This window comes from Schistocerca serialis, chromosome 6 (assembly GCF_023864345.2).
Source record: "Schistocerca serialis cubense isolate TAMUIC-IGC-003099 chromosome 6, iqSchSeri2.2, whole genome shotgun sequence".
Taxonomy (NCBI): Eukaryota; Metazoa; Arthropoda; class Insecta; order Orthoptera; family Acrididae; genus Schistocerca; species Schistocerca serialis.
In genome coordinates, this window is record NC_064643.1 from 294290787 (window position 1) to 294312416 (window position 21630).

Sequence of the window (21630 nt, forward strand, 5' to 3'; positions counted from 1 at the left end):
CTGGCAACAGCAGAAAGGAGGCACTAGTGCCCAATGTAGTCTGCTCTAAGAACGGGGTCAGTGACACCGATAACAGTGAAGGTCCAGGGGAGGTCCTGATGCAGGCCAATGTTGAGGACAGAATGATGTATGCAGTTGGTGGCAATCATAGAGTTATTCGCCACTGACAGTAGGATGGCTGAGTTGGCACCAGGGCAACTGTGAGAAGATAGACAACTCAGAGCTGATGGCAATCGGGAATGACATGACAGAATAAGCGTAGTGGAGGAACAGATGCTGGGAGACCGAGCAACAGCCAGATCTGTCTGATCCTGGCAGTCATTGGCATTTGGCTGTCATGAGCAGGGCTCCCTACAGTCTGCAGTGCCCAGGCCAAAGTGGTTGTGGTGCCAGCAGACGTCGGCCATGTCACCAGGTTGGCTAGAGCTGCGGCAGGGGTAGCTGTTGTTGCACTGGTGGCTGGGGCTGCATGGAGGGTGGCAGTCAGAATCAAGGAGGGGCATGGTTGTTTGCAGTGTTGCCATGTTACTAGTGAGGCAGACAAGCATGTCATATACTTTTTGCTACTGGGCACTGCATTGTGGGTTGGTGGGAAAGGGAGCAGCCAGTGATGTCACTGGCTTTGAGAAATGAAGGGGACCTCATGGCGGTTTGGGTGGCTAAGTGATGGTCAGCTGACTGATCCAGGTGGGGGTGAGACTGGAATCCGGTGGCTACAATTGCAGCATCTCATGCACACTGTCAGCAAGGCAAGTGGCATCAGTGAAGGAGAGGTCAACAAGTGATGCCACAGCCATCTGTATCTGAGCCAGGAGAGTGCTAATGAGATGTTGTGTAGGAAGCCATTAGAAACCATATGTGGCTCTGTCAAGCTTTGAAGGTGGTGCAGAAATTGTGATGGTTGCTGGACCCCCATGCTGCTCGAGGGCAAAGAGGGCCTGGATGCACTGCATTTTGGATGATATGAGTTGCGTCATGAGGCAGTGGTGGAGTGTCTTGTAGCAGTCAGTGGTGAGGACAATGAGATTACATCGTAGACCTCCATGAGCTGGCTGACCAACATAGTGAACTTTATGGTGTCCTGGGTGATGCCACAGCTGGTGAAGACGGCATCTGTCATAGAAAACCAAAGGTATGGGTCGTGCAGAATAAATTAGAGGAAGGGGGGGGAGGGATGGGAGGGATTTTAGTGCTGGTGCAGAAGCAGTGGTAGTGCTGGTGACAGTGGAGTCTGGCACCGGATGCTGGGACACCAGTATTTGTGTCACATGAACTGCACATGCAGGTTGACACAGCAGTGTAATAGTTCTTGGAGGTGTGCAGTCAGCTTGGCGATGACATTGTGTGGCATGGGAACAGCAGGAATTGGAATACTGGATGATAGTTATTTACATTTTCTGTGTCCCCATTTTTGAACAGAGGAGTTACTTTAGCTGTTCTTAAGCCGAATGGAAAGGTTCCAGTTAATAATGATGTGTATATTACATACATTAGTAAATTTATTATGTATACATGGTGAAAATTATTGAACAGTGGCTTGCACACACTTTATTCAACATGTAAGTGTCACTACTGATATTCAGATTTAGGTTATGTCATATTCGATATCCCTGCCATTATTGATGATGACATGGTGCAGATGAATAGCTAAATACTGCATGACCCACTGAAGTGTCAGAACATTGATGCTGTTGATGACCTCCTGAATGGCTGTTTTCAGCTCAGCAATGGTTTTAGTGTTGTTGCTTTACACCTTGTCTTTAATATAGTCCCACAAAAAGGAGTCACACGTGTTTAGATCCAGAGGATACGACGGGCAATTGAGGCCCATGTCAGTTGCCTTTGGGTATCCCAGAGCCACCAGAATGCAGTCCCCAAAGTGCTTCTCCAGGACATTAGACACTCTCCTGCTTCGATGGGGTCAAGCTCTGTCTTGCATGAACCGTACCTTGTCGAAATCGGGGTCACTTTGGATAATGGGGATGAAATCATCTTTCAAAACCTTTGCGTACCGTTCAGTAGTCACTTTGCAATCAAAGAATATCACACCGATTATTACATGGCTGGACATTGCACGCCACATAGTCACCTGTTGATGGTGAAGAGACTTCTACGTCATGAAATACAGATCTCAGTCCTCAAATGCTCCAACTTTGCTTATTGATGAACCCATGCAAATGAGTGTGGGCTTCATTGATAAACCAAACCTTGCATGTGCATACTAATTCCCATCATGCTCTTTGGACAACTGTGCAGTTTGAACATCCTAACACAAACCGTTCAGAAGTTATGATGATTTTATTTCAAATAGTTCAATAATTGTGACTCAGTAAGGGGACTTTTTAAATACGTAATCTGGCTCACATGAATATCTGGTTTTGAGAGACACTGTTTACTTCATCTCTGTCTCTGTGACTGCTTGAAGGAACATAGACTTATGGTTAGCATTTAAATGATTTGGTAGGCTCATAAGTCTGTCTTCATACTGATTTTGAGTTAACTGATTTGCTGTATAACAAATTACACATTGAGCTTTCAGGTACCTCTTCTGGATCTGAGAGTGGATTTGTTGGTGAGAAGGAGAAGAAGAAGACAGATAGTAGAACTCTGATCTAAAAATGAATCTGAAAGTGGTTTTTCACATGTTTTCTCCAAAAAGTGCCTCATTAGCATTTAGAGTCACACATTCACTTGTACCATTATCCTTGCCATTATATTAACATTGAAGCAATCTGACTGTGACAAAGAAAAAGTAAATAATAAAAGACTCAGATGAACATATAAGAAAAAATTCTTATCTTTTATTGCTCCCTGTTTATTTGTTACACAATATTCTCTCACACTGGCTGCTGGAAAAAGGATTTTGTTAATGAATGGTTACAGCAGCCAGTAGTCTACTGTCAGTTCACCTTTCATATTCTGTGAGGAAAATACCTCGCATACGTTTACAAGTGATAAGTCCATTTGTTGTCATTATTTACATTCGGTCCGGCATTGCACAGTGTTTATAAAGTTCAGATTTTCAATTACATTTAAAAAAACCAAGAAATTACTATAAATACTTATTCTACTCAATACAACAATTCTTATTGCATTTAAGGCTCTTGCCTTGAATCAAGTGGTAGGTAAGAACATAAACACAAAGGTAATATAAATCTCTTTTAAAAAGGAAAGTCATAATTACACAACTCTTGCAAGTAGTTCCCTGTTAACAACATATTCTTTATTTATTCTTTTGCTTGTGTGGGTCATCAGTGAGTGATACTAAAGTCTCATTGTCTAATTTATTTATTCATCCTCAGACTGCGACCTATTTGCGCTACAAGGTTGGTAATGTTATCAGATGCTATAGGTGATCAATACCATTGTTCAGAGTGTTGAGGGTTATTGTCACATGATATGATGTTGCCACATAAAGCAGGCATGAGCGCAGTGATTCATACTTAGTGGCACAGCCATTATTGAACTGTCTTGTGTGTTACTAAATTCACTTCCCGGGAGACTATGACAACTCATAAATCTTGCAATGAAAGTCAAAGAGGCACAGACATGAGAGATGTGGCATGAACATAGTGAAATAAGTTACTATGTAACCTTCTTTACACTTGATTCATCATTTGTCATGGGATGACCAAGCTTGGTTTTCATCATTTTTCATCACATTGTGTTGCTTCTGCAACATTTTAAAATTCAAATAGGACTCGTATTGTGTTCACTATGTACATATACTCTCAATAGTTTAGAGCCATGTGGATGAGTTTACAACATGAGTCATGAGTTTGATTAATTAAAACAAAGTTTTTTTTCTTAGAAGTACACATTATCTTGTATTACTAGCTGAGCCTCCTTTTAATACTTGTGTGTTACCTACATTTACAGATTTCCTTATCATACTTAAGGAAGGGCAATCCACCTTGTAGGTGCATTACGGTCACTGCTTTTTTCAATTTTAATTTTTCATTTTATTTTATTTTTTACATTGTATCTTATTTAGTTATATTAAGTATACCAGTGCTCTTTACTAGTAGTATGCCATGGCTCTGTGTAAGCAAACACGTTTATCCTCCTCGCCTTACTGTTTTATATCTATCTTCTGAAGTAAATCTGAGTAGTGATTAGTAGCTCAAGCTCTTAATTTTGGTTTCATGATTGGCTTGAGACATAAGGACACTTTGATACAGCTTACATTCAGCATTATTGTCATATTACCATAGCTTCACCTGTGTCCCTCCCTAACATTCACAACATGTGTGTCATGGATCTCTTGGTAACTTTCTCACTAACATACGTTCTCACTCACACACGTACACATACAATATGACAGAGGGGCCCTTTTGGGTTCCAACCACAGTATCTATTAAATAAACTTTACCAACATATTGGCTCATGCACTCACATTGTTCCCAAAACAAATCAAGAACTGTAAATTAATTAACATGATAACTCCCCATGGGATAGTCACGTCACGTACATACTATTATAAAGCATTTGTAGAGGAATCATGTCACACTATGTTCTATTTCGCATGAAATATGGTTCTCATGTTTCTCAAAGCATACCGTTAATATTAATCTAGACATTTACAACTTGAAGTGGTATCCTTTCTGTTTTTCCTTTCATACTATCAGTGTTCGATCCATCAACCATAAATATTTTTACTTGGCCGCCGAAGTCGAAAAATGGATGAAAAAACCCTATCTTTTTTCAAATGGCCGCCATTTTGTTTCCTATGGTCCAAATAACTCAAGCGAGGTACAACTCCTAAAGAATATTACTTTGCTAACGTCAACTCAATTTTTATTTCAGATGAGTCGGCTGAGTTGTGACATAGCGTGCGTCTGCGTCGAAATTTTGTTTCGTTCTGACAGCACTTCCACCTTTGCTCTTTGACATTTCCGGTCGAAAAGATTCCAACTTTTAGAGGAAATATCAATAAAAATTTTGACCAAATTTGTCATCGATATCTATAACACATCCTGAGAAAAAACTTCTCAAAGAACATGCTTTTTTCGGGCCAAAGATAATAAACCGCCCTACTACTGTGCCAGGGTGCGATTTGTGCTTTTACCAGTGGGGGGGGGGGGGGGGGATGTCTTAGGGGGTTAGTACAATTATATATGTTACTAGCTTGGACCGTGGTGTTACGAATGGTTAAACAGCTATTTATAAATAGATGTTAATGCTGAAACTCACTATTGACGCGTATGCACTATCAGAAAAGCCAACCCTTGTTATATCTTTAAAAGTACATTATAGGTAAAGCTTATTTACAAAATCATCTACATAAGGGTACAGATATACGAGGGGAATTCAAAAAGTAGAGGCACATTTGTGAAAAGTGGTACTTATTCTGATGATAGTAAACTGAAACATATTAATAGCATTAATAGTAAGACTTATTAAAAACTTTCAGTGTTTTTTGGCTCCACAAATTTAAATTATATGTAAAGTTTTACTCCAGTGTGTGGGAAATAAATATCCCAGGTTGGGATGCATAAACTAAAACCAGAGGACGGGATGGTCTGATGCAGGGGGGGGAGGGGGGGGGGGGAAATCCCCACCATCCACCCCTGCAATTCGCACACTGTACTGTGCCACGCCGCCGCTAGAGGTCCCTTTGACAGTCTACATTCAAACATTCCCTGGCCGTCTATGGCTACGACGCACGCAGCATCTGTAATGTTCAGAACAAAGTAAAACTGATAAATGATGCAGGATTGCAATTCCATTGATTGGATGAGGTTCTGATATCCCATAAAATATCCGTTCGAGCTTTCCACAGAACAATTCAACATTTTCGTACCAACAGTAGCCTATGGCCGGCTGTGCCACATTCTTCTCTGCTGACGTCCATCAAAACTTAAGAGGAATCGCAACAGGGACGAGAGCAGAAGAAGTCAACAAAGCTGCAATTGCCAGTTAGCATAGCACGTTAATGTTGTTGTTGTTGTTGTGGTCTTCAGTCCTGAGACTGGTTTGATGCAACTCTCCATGCTACTCTATCCTGTGTAAACTGCTTCATCTCCCAGTACCTACTGCAGCCAACATCCTTCTGAATCTCCTTAGTGCATTCATCTCTTTGCCCCCCTCTACGATTTTTACCCTCCACGCTGCCCTCCAATACTAAATTGGTGATCCATTGATGCCTCAGAACATGTCCTACCAACCGATCCCTTCTTCTAGTCAAGTTGTGCCACAAATTTCTCTTCTCCCCAATTCTAGTCGATGCCTCCTCATTAGTCATGTGCTCTACCCATCTAATCTTCAGCATTCTTCTGTAGCACCACATTTTGAAAGCTTATATTCTCTTCTTGTCCAAACTGTTTATCATTCATGTTTCACTTCCATACATGGCTACACTCCATACAAATACTTTCAGAAACAACTTCCTGACACTTAAATCTATACTTTATGTTAACAAATTTCTCTTCTTCAGAAACGCATTCCTTGCCAGTGCCAGTCTACATTTTATTTCCTCTCTACTTCAACCACCATCAGTTATTTTGCTCCCCAAATAGCAAAACTCATTTACTACTTTAAGTGTCTTATTTCCTAATCTAATTCCCTCAGCATCACCCCACTTAATTTGACTACATTCCATTATCCTCGATTTGCTTTTGTTGATGTTCGTCTTATATCCTCCTTTCAAGACACTGTCCATTCTGTTCAACTGCTCTTCCAAGTCCTTTGCTGTCTCTGACAGAATTACATCATCATCGGCGAACCTCAAAGTTTTTATTTCTTCTCCATGGATTTTAAAACCTACTCCGAATTTTTCTTTTGTTTCTTTTGCTGCTTGTTCAATGTACAGATTGAATAACATCGGGGAGAGGCTACAACCCTGTCTCAAAATGGTTCAAATGGCTCTGAGCACTATGGGACTCAACTTCTAAGGTCATCAGTACCCTAGAACTTAGAACTACTTAAACGTAACTAACCTAAGGACAGCACACACATCCATGCCCGAGGCAGGATTCGAACCTGCGACCGTAGCATCACGTGGTTCCAGACTGTAGCGCCTACAACCGCTTGGCCATCCCGGCCGGCCAACCCTGTCTCACTCCCTTCCCAACTGCTGTTTCCCTTTCATGTCCCTCGCCTCTTATAACTGCCATCTGGTTTCTGTACAAATTGTAAATAGCCTTTCGTTCCCTATATTTTACCCCTGCCACCTTCAGAATTTGAAAGAGAGTAATCTAGTCAACATTGTCAAAAGCTTTCTCTAAGTCTACAAATGCTAGAATCGTAGGTTTGCCTTTTCTTAATCTAACTTCTAAGATAAGTAGTAGGGTCAGTATTGCCACACGTGTTCCAATATTTCTACGGAATCCAAACCGATCTTCCCCGAGGTCAGCTTCTACCAGTGTTTCCATTCGCCTGTAAAGAATTCGCATTAGTATTTTGCAGCCGTGACTTATTAAACTGAAAGTTCGGTAATTTTCACATCTGTCAACTTCTGGTTTCTTTGGGATTGGAATTAGTATATTCTTCTTGAAGTCTTAGTGTATTTTGCGTGTCTCATACATTTTTATCACCAGATGGTAGTTTTGTCAGGACTGGCCTCTCCCAAGGCTGTCAGTACTTCTAATGGAATGTTGTCTACTCCCAGGGCGTTGTTTCGACTTAGGTCTTTCAGTGCTCTGTCAAACTCTTCACGCAGTATCATATCTCCCATTTCATCTTCATCTACATCCTCTTCCATTTCCATAATATTGTCCTCAAGTATATCACCGTTGTATAGACCCTCTTTATACTCCATCCACCTTTCTGCTTTCCCTTCTTTGCTTAGAACTGGGTTTCCATCTGAGCTCTTGATATTCATACAAGTGGTTCTATTTTCTCCAAAGGTCTCTTTAATTTTCCTGAAGGCAGTGTCTATCTTACCCCTTGTGATGTATGTCTCTACATCCTTACATTTGTATTCTAGCCATCCCTACTTAGCCATTTTGCACTTCCTGTCGATCTCATTTTTGAGACGTTTGTATTCCTTTTTGCCTGCTTCATTTACTATATTTTTATATTTTCTCCTTTCATCAATTAAATTCAATATTTCTTCTGTTATCCAAGGATTTCTGCTAGCCCTCATCTTTTTACGAACTTAATCCTCTGCTGCCTTCACTACTTCATCCCTCAAAGCTACCCATTCTTCCTCTACTGCATTTCTTTCCCCCATTCCTGTCAATTGTTCCCTTATGCTCTCACTGAAACACTGTAAACCTCTGGTTTAGTCAGTTTATCCAGGTCCCATCTCCTCAGATTCCCAACTTTTTGCAGTTTCTTCAGTTTTAATATACAGTTCATAACAAATAGATTGTGGTCAGAGTCCACATCTGCCCCTGGAAATGTCTTACAATTTAAAACCTGGCTCCTAAATCTCTGTCTTACCATTATATAATCTGTCTCATACCTTCTAGTATCTCCAGGCTTCTTCCATGTATACAACCTTCTTTCATGATTCTTGAACCAAGTGTTAGCTATGATTACATTATGCTCTGTGCAAAATTCGAAAAGGGGGCTTCCTCTTTCATTTCTTACACCCAATCCATATTCACCTACTACGTTTCCTTCTCTTCCTTTTCCTACAGTCGAATTCCAGTCACCCATGACTATTAAATTTTCATCTCCCTTCACTATCTGAATAATTTCTGTTATCTCATCATACATTTCTTCAATTTCTTCATCTGCAAAGCTAGTTGGGATATAAACTTGTACTACCGTAGTAGGCGTGGGCTGCATGTCTATCTTGGGCACAATAAGGTGTTCACTATGCTGTTTGTAGTAGCTTACATGCACTCCTATTTTTTTGTTCATTATTAAACCTACTCCAGCATTACCCCTATTTGATTTTGTATTTATAACCCTGTATTCACCTGACCAAAAGTCTTGTTCCTTCTGCCACTGAACTTCACTAATTCCCACAATATCTAACTTTAATCTATCCATTTCCCTTTTTAAATTTTCTAACCTACCTGCCCGATTAAGGGATCTGAGATTCCACGCTCCGATCCGTAGAACGCCAGTTTTCTTTCTCCTGATAACGACATCCTCTTGAGTAGTCCCCGCCCGGAGATCCGAATGGGGGACTATTTTACCTCTGGAATATTTTACCCAAGAGGACGCCATCATCACTTAACCATACAGTAAAGCTGCATGCCCTCGGGAAAAATTACGGCTGTAGTTTCCCCTTGCTTTCAGCCGTTCGCAGTACCAGCACAGCAAGGCCGTTTTGGTTATTGTTACAAGGCCAGATCAGTCAATCATCCAGACTGTCGCCCATGCAACTACTGAAAAGGCTGATGCCCCTCTTCAGGAACCACACGTTTGTCTGGCCTCTCAACAGATAACCCTCCGTTGTGTTGTGGTTGCACGTACGGTACGGTTCTCTGTATCGCTGAGGCACGCAAGCCTCCCCACCAACGGCAAGGTCCATGGTTAATGGGGGAAGGAGCACGTTAATATAGCTCCAAAATTAATAAAATAAATGAAAAATTACAATGGTGAATACACTAATAACTTCAACTTATAATTCAAACATTCCCCGAAGACTTATCATCCCCGGGGCCGATATGTTGCCAGTATCGATATAAATAACAGGCAAAAATGGTCGAGATTCTCTGTTCCCACGGTGGATGAGGTATCTACATACATAATTAAATTTGTACAGAACTCTCAGTATGTGAGTCTTACTCGAACTTGTCTGGTCTTTTATTTTTACTGCAGCATCCCTCTATTTCGCATTAAAAATCAACAACTTTCGATAAAACCAGAATTAAATATTGACAATTTAATGTTGATATAAATATTGTTTATTTTTAAGTACCAGGCAGGAAGATAACTATGTAAAACAAAAATGTTTCAGTTTTTCATTTGCTGCAGTTCGGTGGTATTGAAAAAGATAAGTAATATGGATATGCATTTCTTGATATGAAGAAATAGAAATGTGTGTAAAGATTGTGAAAATCGCTCATCAGTGTTACTTTATTTACGTTTAAACATAATGTAATTAACATTGTTTCCTTTCAGTCATATGACCTTAGAGCATTCATGACATGTTAAACAAAGGAAACTTGAGAAGTCGGCAGTAGCTGAACATTGCCTAGAAAATGGGCATAAAATACAATTTGAGAAAACAAGTTTTGGCTCAAACCCCATCATACTGGAATTCTGTTAACAAAGAAGCGACCGAAATTAGAAGAAACAGCATCAGTTTTAAAAGATGCACATGGTATATGCTGGTACTTTTCTTCCACTATTCTTCAGGTAGACTGCATATTCCTTGCATTGTTGCTGATCACCACAATGAACTTTTCCTTCCGTACCTCTTGAATTACTGTGACAAGGCTCGAGGCAGTAAATTATGCTGTTTCTCTGCACTTATCAGGACCAATACTCTTGAAGAAAATTGATTCTGATGTCGTGACAATGAAATTAATCACTTGGTATCCAGACACATCTATCCATCCATCAGCAATTGAAGTGACAGCATTTGAACATTCAATTTTATCTGTAACAACAGAGTGGACATGTCCATACTCAACACTGAACTACGTTATACATATACCATGGTGCTTAGGTAGCTCATAGCCAGGACTAATTAAATACAAAACTTTCCTCCAGTATTGGGCCTTTAGCACTGATAACGAGGCCGTATAGCACAAACAGCTCTAGCGATGATGTCATCTCTGTTAGAAAGTATTGTAGGGGTGCCCAATGAAACTGATGATGTGAAGCTTGAGAGACTACATTGCTCATCAGGTGAGGTCGCAGATGTAGTAGACATTGACGTTTCATTAATTTTATCAGAAGTGGTCCTCGAAATTTTTTCTGATCTCTCTAAAGGTTACCGAACCACAAACATATTGAGCCACACGTTTGACAGATTGTGGACAGAGTCTACACTTCCGGAGGTGATCTCTTAGAAAAGTAACCACTGCCTTGTGATATATGTTTCTGCAGTACTTGCAGATGGTATCTGTCGTGTTTCCTATGGTCCTTGTATTGTACAATTCCCACACTTCCGAATGATGACGCATTCAAAAGAACACTAGTCACGTACTAATGTTCCGTAGGTAACATGGCCCTTTATGTATCCTCACTCAGTTTCTAGGGAAATCTAATGTGTAAATAAAGTGATATAACTGAAATAACACCCGATAGGTATGCAACAGACCTAATTTTTTTTTCCTTTATTTTTATTTCAATCCCCATAATAGGGTGGGCTGCCAGCGGCACAATACGCTGCTCTCCAGCCAAGAGAGTTACAAAAAACATAAGCACATGAGAAAAGAAATACATTAACGAGAATGGTAAAAAGGGGTGAATAAACAATAACAAAAACAGATGAGTATAAAAGGGAGATTAAAAAACATAGATGAGAGCCACACATACATGCGGAGAATGAGCACTGCAGACCGAAGCGAAAACAAAGAAGCACCATAGTGGAAACACAAATGAGTGACACTGTTGGTGGCGATGAAACATAGCAATGCACACGGCACTGGAGAAACACTGGCACCACAAGAAAACCGTGAAATATCACTGCATCGAAGGGGGGGACCTACCATTGCGTGAAGGGTAGGGGGGAGAGACGGTAGGGGGAAACCAGGAGGGGGGAGGAGGTGGCAGTGGAGGGGAGAAGAAAAGGAGTCGGAAGCACGGGAAGAGGAAAGGAGAAAGAATGTGGGTGGCAGGGGAAAAGGAGATAGAAGGGAAGGGGGAAAGAGAGGAAGAGAGGGAGCTCTGAGGAGAGGGGGAAGGGAAGAAGGGGGGATTAGATCTGGTAGGAGGGGTACATGGAAGGCACGAGGACATTATCCGGGAGAGGTAGCTGGTGGAAAGCCACCTTGGGCGAGGGTATGGAGCATGTGAAGATGGAGACCAGGCGGGACACTGTGGTACCCGCGCTGCAGCAGGCTGGGGTGGGAAAGGATAGGGGAAACCAAAGGATGGGGAGGATCCATTTTGCAGGAGACGTATAGGATCCGTATTCGTTCTAGGAACAGGAGGAGATGGGGGAAGGGGATCAAATCATAGAGGATCCACTTGCTGGAGACACACCTAATGTACAGGCTATGTGCTTAGCATATGAACTGCCCAAGTCCTCTAGAAAAACTACCGTAGACTAAGCATACTTACGATAGTCTACAGTAGTCTAGAGTTCTTTTACAACTCTGCTCACAACTAGATTATCCCCTTTCGACCTAAACTAGATCTCGGGCTATGCTACAGAACAGTCTACCATCACAACCAAATCGACCAATTTCAACTGAACGCTAGTTATACAGTATTTTTATCGATTCGTGACCCAGAACACGTCATTTATGGATTCTTGGCATGGCAGCTAGATGGCACGACATTCTCGTCACCGCTTGGCCGCTTGATCACAGGCAAACGACAGTACTGCTCGCATCCATTTACATATAACATTTTGCTTAGAAGCATTATTCAAATGCAGTCAGTGTTCTGAATGTAAACTGCTAACATGCTAAACAGTTGTGTTATCTCTTTAATTCCATAGATATGCTTAAGTGCGAAGCCATAGTAAATGATGCCTCAAAATGGATCGTTACATTCTTCTGCAGCATTCGATAGTTCTTAGTGTTTCAATACACGTAACGATCTTCGACTTGAAACGTCACGAGACGCATATTTTTTCCTGTATGGAAATGATTCAAAAATAAGAACTAACTAAAGTACAAGTAATCTTACTGCCGAATGAAATATTTAAATTATTAACACATGGTTAAAGGAAAATTAGTTTTTATTAATCTTTTACGAGACACAGCGTATCAGAGCTTTCCATGGAATATACAACAATAATTGACAAGAATGAAATCAACTGCGGGTATGTTTAGCTGTGATCCAAAGTCCGCGAAAATCATCCAGACGATTAGCAACTAAGCTGTATTTATCACCAAGATCAGAGCAAGGAATATTGCACAAACAGGAGTGTAAAGCCTACATTCCACGTTTACGACATGGGTTCCTTGAAGAAGATCCAGATCGACGTCTTCAGTTTTGTGAATTGATTCTTGACCAACAGAAACATGATCCTGACCAATTCAATAAAACTGTGTGATCTGACGAGGCCAGTTTTAAGTTAAGCGGACAAGCTAAAAGACATAACTGCACTTATTGGTATACTGACAATCAAAATCTTTTGTTAGAACCACTAAATCAACCTGGTGTGAGTGTTTGTGGGGGAATATCATCATTTGGCATACTTGGACCAAATTTTTTTGAAGGAACACTGGCAATCGATAACTATTTGGATACGCTCGAGAATTACGTGGTACCAGGATTTATGACGTGTGCCGAAAAACTTTCAAGGAATTTACTTTCAACTCGATGGTGCTCCACCACATTATGCCATTGCCGCCCGCGATTATTTAAACGAAACATTCCAAAGAAAAGTGACTGATCGAAGGGTAGATATTGACATTGTCGTCAAGGAGTCTGTTTATTCACAAAAGTCTCAGACCCTTGCTGAACTAAAAGATTACATACGTGACGCATTTCACGATTTGCACAGTGATATCACACTGTGCCATAGAGTATGTAACAGGGTTCCAAAAAGACTTCAGATATGTACTAATGAAGACGGAAAACAGTTTGACTACAAAAAATAATTCTAAGTATTGTTTGTATTTGCAATAAAACATAAATTCGCTCTGTGCTTAAATCAGTGTCCAGTGACTTTCGCGCCACCCTGTATACAGGGTGTTACATCAATACTTCTATAAACTTACATCGAAACAAGGAAAAAAGTTAATGTAAACGTGTGTTAAAATCCTTTGTTTTCGACTTATTAATGAAAGTTTACAATTTAGGTGACTGGAGCTCATCAACGCATAAACTCATACTGAACGACCTAAATGTCCTTCTCCAGCTTCTAAACACATACGCATTTGTCGAATCACGGGCTGTTGCACCATTTCAAATGCTCCCTGGCGGTTTTGAATGGTTTTGCAACATTCTATGACACGTCTATGCAGAGTATCTGGATCCAGGTGCTATAATGCACAGATCAGTCGTTTAAGTTGCCATAACAAATAGTAATCCAAAGGATTGAGGTCAGGGAAACGTGCAGGCCTCCTCCTCTGCCTATCCATCTATCATGGTAGATAACAGACAGCTCACACACTGAGACTGAAATGTGCTAAAGCTCTATCACGGATAAACCGCACATTTCTTCTTATTGGTAGGGGAACATCTTCTAGTAGGTCTTGAATGGTGTTTCCAATAAAGTCCCTGTAGACAGTACATGTGAGGTGTGCTGGGAGAACGTAGGGTCTACCAGACAGTCATATAGAATTCCAGCCCACACATTAAACTGATGCTGATGTGTAGCCTGTACTGTAGCATGAAGACTTCAATTGGCTCACATCTGTTGGTTGTGGAAATTTGTTATTTCATTTCTTCCCAACGTTGCCTCATCTGTAAACAAAAGTGAAGAAACAAGCAATGGCTTAGCAGTTTGTGGCACAAACCCTAGATAGAATTAATCTCCTTCTGGGTCATCTGCAGGCTTAAGGCCACGACACATAGATGATACAGATACATGAGTAGCTCGTAAAGCACCCTCCACCCTGAACTTGGAGATGTACCACATGCCAGGACCACTTTCCATGCACTGATTGCTGGGTTTTCTTCAGAAGATCATAGAACGTGCTCTTCCTGCTCAGGCATAAGAGCAACACAAAGTCTTCCTCGATCAACAGCCTATGGTGCCACAGATCCTGTCTTGGCAACGCGACGATACACGGCAACGAAAGTAGGATGACTTGGCTGTCTTTAGTCTGGAAACGCTGCCAGAGACAGCCATGCACCTCGTATCCATTACCAGTCACGCGGCTGTGTATAAAAATCACCTCTTCCTGCTTACGAAATGAATATTCTGCCATGTCTGAACGAAGAATATTCAGTTAACACACTACATGAAGTACATGTGCACAATGGATGGGCTGAAGACAGACAAATGACGATTGTAAACAAGTCGTCCTTGCAATACAACGCCATCTAGGATACAATGAGTGAAACAGGTGCATAGATAAGTGAAGGTGTTGGGTTGTACCTGGAAAGCCATTGAACATCAGCTTTCCTCAATAACTTGAAAACGAAGGTTTTTTTGGCGTACGTTTAAGTGACTTTCCTTTTTTCTGTTTTAGTATAAGGAACCTGTCACCAAAATTTGTAAAAGTATTTCCAAATCACCCTGCATATATTAAGATGCATGTAGGTATGTGTATACGGGATGTTCTCGCAAATCACTGAATCGCTTTCAACCAAATATGCTATACAAACAGCAAACTGCACAATTACCATCATTGTGGTGTTTACAACTCTTAGCTCCAATAAGAGCAGTGATACGGGAAAAAAGGTGTTTTCCTGCCCCTTATGTGTAGGCTACATTCATGACAGGGGTATTGTTTGGAGTAATATTAGCCTTACATGAATTCGAAATTGCGAATGAGGACAACCATCAGCTGTAGAATGGCATAACGACAATGAAAATTTATGGCGGACCGGGACTCGAACCCGAACCTCCCGCTTATAGTGGTCGCCTTACCATTTGCCAATCCGTGAAAGACTCACGACAAGACCCATGCATGCACGCATGTCCAACGGAACTTTGCGCCGTAATCAAAATAACACAGGCACTGCAATATCCTGCTTTGCATGGCAACCTAAAAATCATTGGCTGTAAAACGGTTATCAAGCCCCTGTTGTGTAAGGTACCCTGTACAACAAGCAGTTGGAGGAGTAGCAGCCTGCTTTATCGACCTGTTTTTCAGAGGCTAAAAGTGCGGATGGGCATGGCTGGGGAAGGAAAAGATGTACAGAGATAGGGAAAGAGGGGATGTACAGTCGTGGACAAAACGAGCGAGACCCTTCGCCTTTTCGTTACGCTGATCCGCACAGCTTTAAAGTCTGCTTCACAGCATAACAGGCAAGGCGACGAAGTGCTGCCAACATACTATGCACAGGCGTGAAACTGAAAAAGTATCCGAACTTTGTCAGACTGTTTTCAGTCATGTGTAAGACTATATTAATGGTGATCAGTGTGTTAAACACAACACACAAATATAAGATACAAATGAAAGAAGAAACGCTAATTAGTATGAACAGCACTCGTAAAAATGAATTTCAGCTTATCGAGATAACATAACTGTTTTAGTAAGACAAAGTACCCCAGATCGTTAGAAAACATTATGCGCATTCGACAGCGAAACGGTCTGTGTCAACGTTCAGAAAAGTCTTATTGGATTACCGTTGCTGACCTACCATGAAAGTGTGCAAATTTAGAAATGCGTCATGATTCAAAACGAAATTCAGTTAAAAAACATTCACTACCACATTTAAGTCAATTCAATTATTGACAGAAGCGGAATATGTAGGCAAGAGTTTCATATTGACATCCACGGGGCGCCAGTACAGAATAAAGGTAGCAATATAATGGTTTGGGGGCCCAAGAATTTCTTGAAATTGCTTTACTGATAGTCTATCTGCCTCCATCGAGATTAGAACTGGAAACAAACCAGACCTCCCTTGCAGTAGCAAACACCTTTCGCTACACTAGCAGACAACCCAGGCGAACAGCCCTCTATTATTACCAGAGACATGAATAAGCCGGCAATTTCGCTATGAAAATGGCAATAACAAAATAGTGTTATTAGCGAGTAAATTTAGTAGGATAATTCTACATCTACATTTATACTCCGCAAGCCACCCAACGGTGTGTGGCAGAGGGCATTCTGCACCACACCAGGAAATAAACGGCGACATAGCTGCCAAACGTATTCTACAATGTTTTGAGTTCTCCATTAGACTCGCCAGAGCCAGAAAACGTTCATTAGCCGAAGTGTATCTTAAGCTAGCTAGCAATGGGAATGCTCGCACTTCTAAAACGCGGTGGTATTAATACTGGGATCTGAATTAGCACGTGTATAGGCAAATGGATTTTATTTGCAATCCCGTAAACGTGATTGGGATCGAAATATGCTGATGTATCGACTGCAAACAGAACATTTCGAATAAAGGGTAGGGGGAAATATTTATGCAGCCCTCATCTTCAATGACTGTCGCAGCTATTTTCGTGGTTAGGACTTCGTCACCTAAATCGGTGAAAATGGAACCCTACTAGTCTCACTTTCTTGACCGTCTATCTGTCTACCCAACCCTTAAAACCCGTTTACCGCAAGTACGGGTAGACATAATAAGCGGAAATGTATCGCATTTCCTGCAGTAGACGATCCCTTGGTGGTGAAAAAAGTGAGCTATGTCAACGCAATCTAAAAATACGGCCGTTCGTGTAAAAAAAAAAAAAAAAAACTTACGCAAAAGGTCAAAAAATGGCTCTAAGGACTATGCGACGAAACTGCTTAGGTCACGAGTTCCCTAGACCTATAACTACTTAATCCTTCCTACCCTAACACACATCCATGCCCGAGGTAGGATTCCAATCAGTGACTGCATCAGCCGAGCACACTTTCTTGGTAGGTCAGCAACGGTAATCCAGTATGACTGGTCTGAACGTTGACACAGACCGTTTCGCGGCCGAATGCGCATAATATTTTGCTAACGATCTGGGGTACTTTGTCTTACTAAAACACTTATATTATCTCGATAAGCTGAAATTCATTTTTACTAGTACTGTTCATACTAATTAGCGTTTCTTCTTTCATTTATATCTTATATTTACGTGTTGTGTTTAACACACTGATCACCATTAATATAGTCTTACACGCGATTGAAAACAGTCTGACAAAGTTCGGATACTTTTTCAGTTTCACGCCTGTGCATAGTATGTTGGCAGCACTTGGTCGCCTTGCCTGTTATGCTGTGAAGCAGACTTTAAAGTTATGCACATCAGCATAACGAAAAGGCGAAGGGTCTCGCTCGTTTTGTCCACGACTGTACATAGAGGGAGAGAGGAGGAGATTACCAAAGAGAGGGAAGAGGAGGGGAGATGCAGGAGGCAGGTGAAACGTGTAGAGTGGTAATGGGCAAATGGAAACGGTACGTGAGTGTAACCATGGGGAAAGGCTAGTATCCATTATATCATAAAAATAGAAGGAACCACTGTAGGAGTAAATGGGTGTAGGTGCGGGCGAAGCAGAAGTGTAGTCTATCAGACGGAAATACCTGGACTATATTCATCCAGTTCTTGAGAATCAGAGTACCTAGTCATTAGCAACAAACTTTTCTTCTCGCTGACACCATCCACAAAATGATGAAAGCAAGAAAAGTTACAGCTTGCTACGTTTTCGCTGTTCATGCAGTAAAACTGCCGCATTAGGTATAAGATTTTAATTTATTAAAATGGTTCAAATGGCTCTGAGCACTATGGGACTCAACTGCCGAGGTCATTACTCCCCTAGAACTTAGAACTAGTTAAACCTAACTAACCTAAGGACATCACACACATCCATGCCCGAGGCAGGATTCGAACCCGCGACCGTAGCGGTCTCGCGGTTCCAGACTGCAGCGCCAAAACCGCGCGGCCACTTCGGCCGGCTTTAATTTATTACCTCTTTACTACCAACAGTATTTGCTACATGTTTCACAAACAGTATTGACAATACCGCTGAATCTATCTGTAAAATTACATCATTGTACGGCACATACACTCCTGGAAATGGAAAAAAGAACACATTGACACCGGTGTGTCAGACCCACCATACTTGCTCCGGACACTGCGAGAGGGCTGTACAAGCAATGATCACACGCACGGCACAGCGGACACACCAGGAACCGCGGTGTTGGCCGTCGAATGGCGCTAGCTGCGCAGCATTTGTGCACCGCCGCCGTCAGTGTCACCAGTTTGCCGTGGCATACGGAGCTCCATCGCAGTCTTTAACACTGGTAGCATGCCGCGACAGCGTGGACGTGAACCGTATGTGCAGTTGACGGACTTTGAGCGAGGGCGTATAGTGGGCATGCGGGAGGCCGGGTGGGCGTACCACCGAATTGCTCAACATGTGGGGCGTGAGGTCTCCACAGTACATCGATGTTGTCGCCAGTGGTCGGCGGAAGGTGCACGTGCCCGTCGACCTGGGACCGGACCGCAGCGACGCACGGATGCACGCCAAGACCGTAGGATCCTACGCAGTGCCGTAGGGGACCGCACCGCCACTTCCCAGCAAATTAGGGACACTGTTGCTCCTGGGGTATCGGCGAGGACCATTCGCAACCGTCTCCATGAAGCTGGGCTACGGTCCCGCTCACCGTTAGGCCGTCTTCCGCTCACGCCCCAACATCGTGCAGCCCGCCTCCAGTGGTGTCGCGACAGGCGTGAATGGAGGGACGAATGGAGACGTGTCGTCTTCAGCGATGAGAGTCGCTTCTGCCTTGGTACCAATGATGGTCGTATGCGTGTTTGGCGCCGTGCAGGTGAGCGCCACAATCAGGACTGCATACGACCGAGGCACACAGGGCCAACACCCGGCATCATGGTGTGGGGAGCGATCTCCTACACTGGCCGTACACCACTGGTGATCGTCGAGGGGACACTGAATAGTGCACGGTACATCCAAACCGTCATCGAACCCATCGTTCTACCATTCCTAGACCGGCAAGGGAACTTGCTGTTCCAACAGGACAATGCACGTTCGCATGTATCCCGTGCCACCCAACGTGCTCTAGAAGGTGTAAGTCAACTACCCTGGCCAGCAAGATCTCCGGATCTGTCCCCCATTGAGCATGTTTTGGACTGGATGAAGCGTCGTCTCACGCGGTCTGCACGTCCAGCACGAACGCTGGTCCAACTGAGGCGCCAGGTGGAAATGGCATGGCAAGCCGTTCCACAGGACTACATCCAGCATCTCTACGATCGTCTCCATGGGAGAATAGCAGCCTGCATTGCTGCGAAAGGTGGATATACACTGTACTAGTGCCGACATTGTGCACGCTCTGTTGCCTGTGTCTATGTGCCTGTGGTTCTGTCAGTGTGATCATGTGATGTATCTGACCCCAGGAATGTGTCAATAAAGTTTCCCCTTCCTGGGACAATGAATTCACGGTGTTCTTATTTCAATTTCCAGGAGTGTAGTTCAGAAGATACGACATCATAATACTGAGATTCGCGAAAACTGCTGCATTGTGCATGACGATTAAATGCTTTGCACCAGTGTCACACTCTGACACATTGGTGGCAGGCATCAAGGGTTTGCTCAGGTGGCGCGTTGCTAAACAAGGAGCAGCCCTAAGGCGACAGCTTTGTGGTACGCCTATGGCCACACGAATTCAACACCTTTTTTACCTAACTGATTAAGCAGGTTGAAAATCTGAGCCATATTAAGAATAAATTTTACGTAATAATTTACTTTACCCAGGATTGACTATAGTTCTTTGAGGTTCTTAGGAGCTAGTAAGTCTACGATTGCATTCACATGATACTGTGTGGATTTGAACCCTAATTTACTTTAAAATGTATGTCCTAGGTACATGCCACTTATTTCACAATCTGTCGTCGTGACAACCCAGACCATGGGCTTAGAGTCCTCAAAAAACATCTTTAGAGTGCGCAGGTGCTTCTCCATCATGTTGTTGTTGTTGTGGTCTTCGGTCCTGAGACTGGTATGATGCAGCTCACCATGCTTCTCTATCCTGTGCAAGCTTCTTCATCTCTCAGTACCTACTGCAACCTACATCCTTCTGAATCTGCTTAGTGCATTCATATCTTGGCCTCCCTCTATGATTTTTACCCTCCACACTGCCCTCCAATACTAAATTGGTGATTCCTTGATGCCTCAGAACATGTCCTACCAACCGATCCCTTCTTCTAGTCAAGTTGTGCCACAAATTTCTCTTCTCCCAATTCTAGTCAATACCTCCTCATTAGTTATGTGCTCTACCCAACTAATCTTCAGCATTATTCTGTAGCACTACATTTCGAAAGCTTCTGTTCTCTTCTTGTCCAAACTAATTATCGTCTATGTTTCACTTCCATACATGGCTACACTCCATACAAATACTTTCTGGAACAAGTTCCTGATACTTAAATCTATACTCGATTTTAACAAATTTCTCTTCTTCAGAAACGTTTTCCTTGCTATTGCCAGTCTACATTTTATATCCTCTCAACTTCGACCATCATCAGTTATTTTGCTCCCCAAATAGCAAAACTCCTTTACTACTTTAAGTGTCTCATTTCCTAATCTAATACCCTCAGCACCACCCGACTTAATTCGACTACATTCCATTATCCTCGTTTTGCTTTTGTTGATGTTCATCTTACATCCTCCTTTCAAGACACTATCCATTCCGTTCAACTGCTGTTCCAAGTCCTTTGCTGTCTCTGACAGAATTACAATGTCACTGGCGAACCTCAAAGTTTTTATTTCTTCTCCATGGATTTTAAAACCTACTCCGAATTTTTCTTTTGTTTCTTTTACTGCTTGCTCAATGTACAGATTGAATAACATCGGGGAGAGGCTACAACCCTGTCTCACTTCCTTCCCAACCACTGCTTCCCTTTCATGCCCCTCGACTCTTATAACTGCCATCTGGTTTCTGTACAAATTGTAAATAGCCTTTCGCTCCCTGTATTTTACCCCTGCCACCTTCAGAATTTGAAAGAGAGTATTCCAGTCAACGTTGTCAAAAGCTTTCTCTAAGTCTACCAGTGCT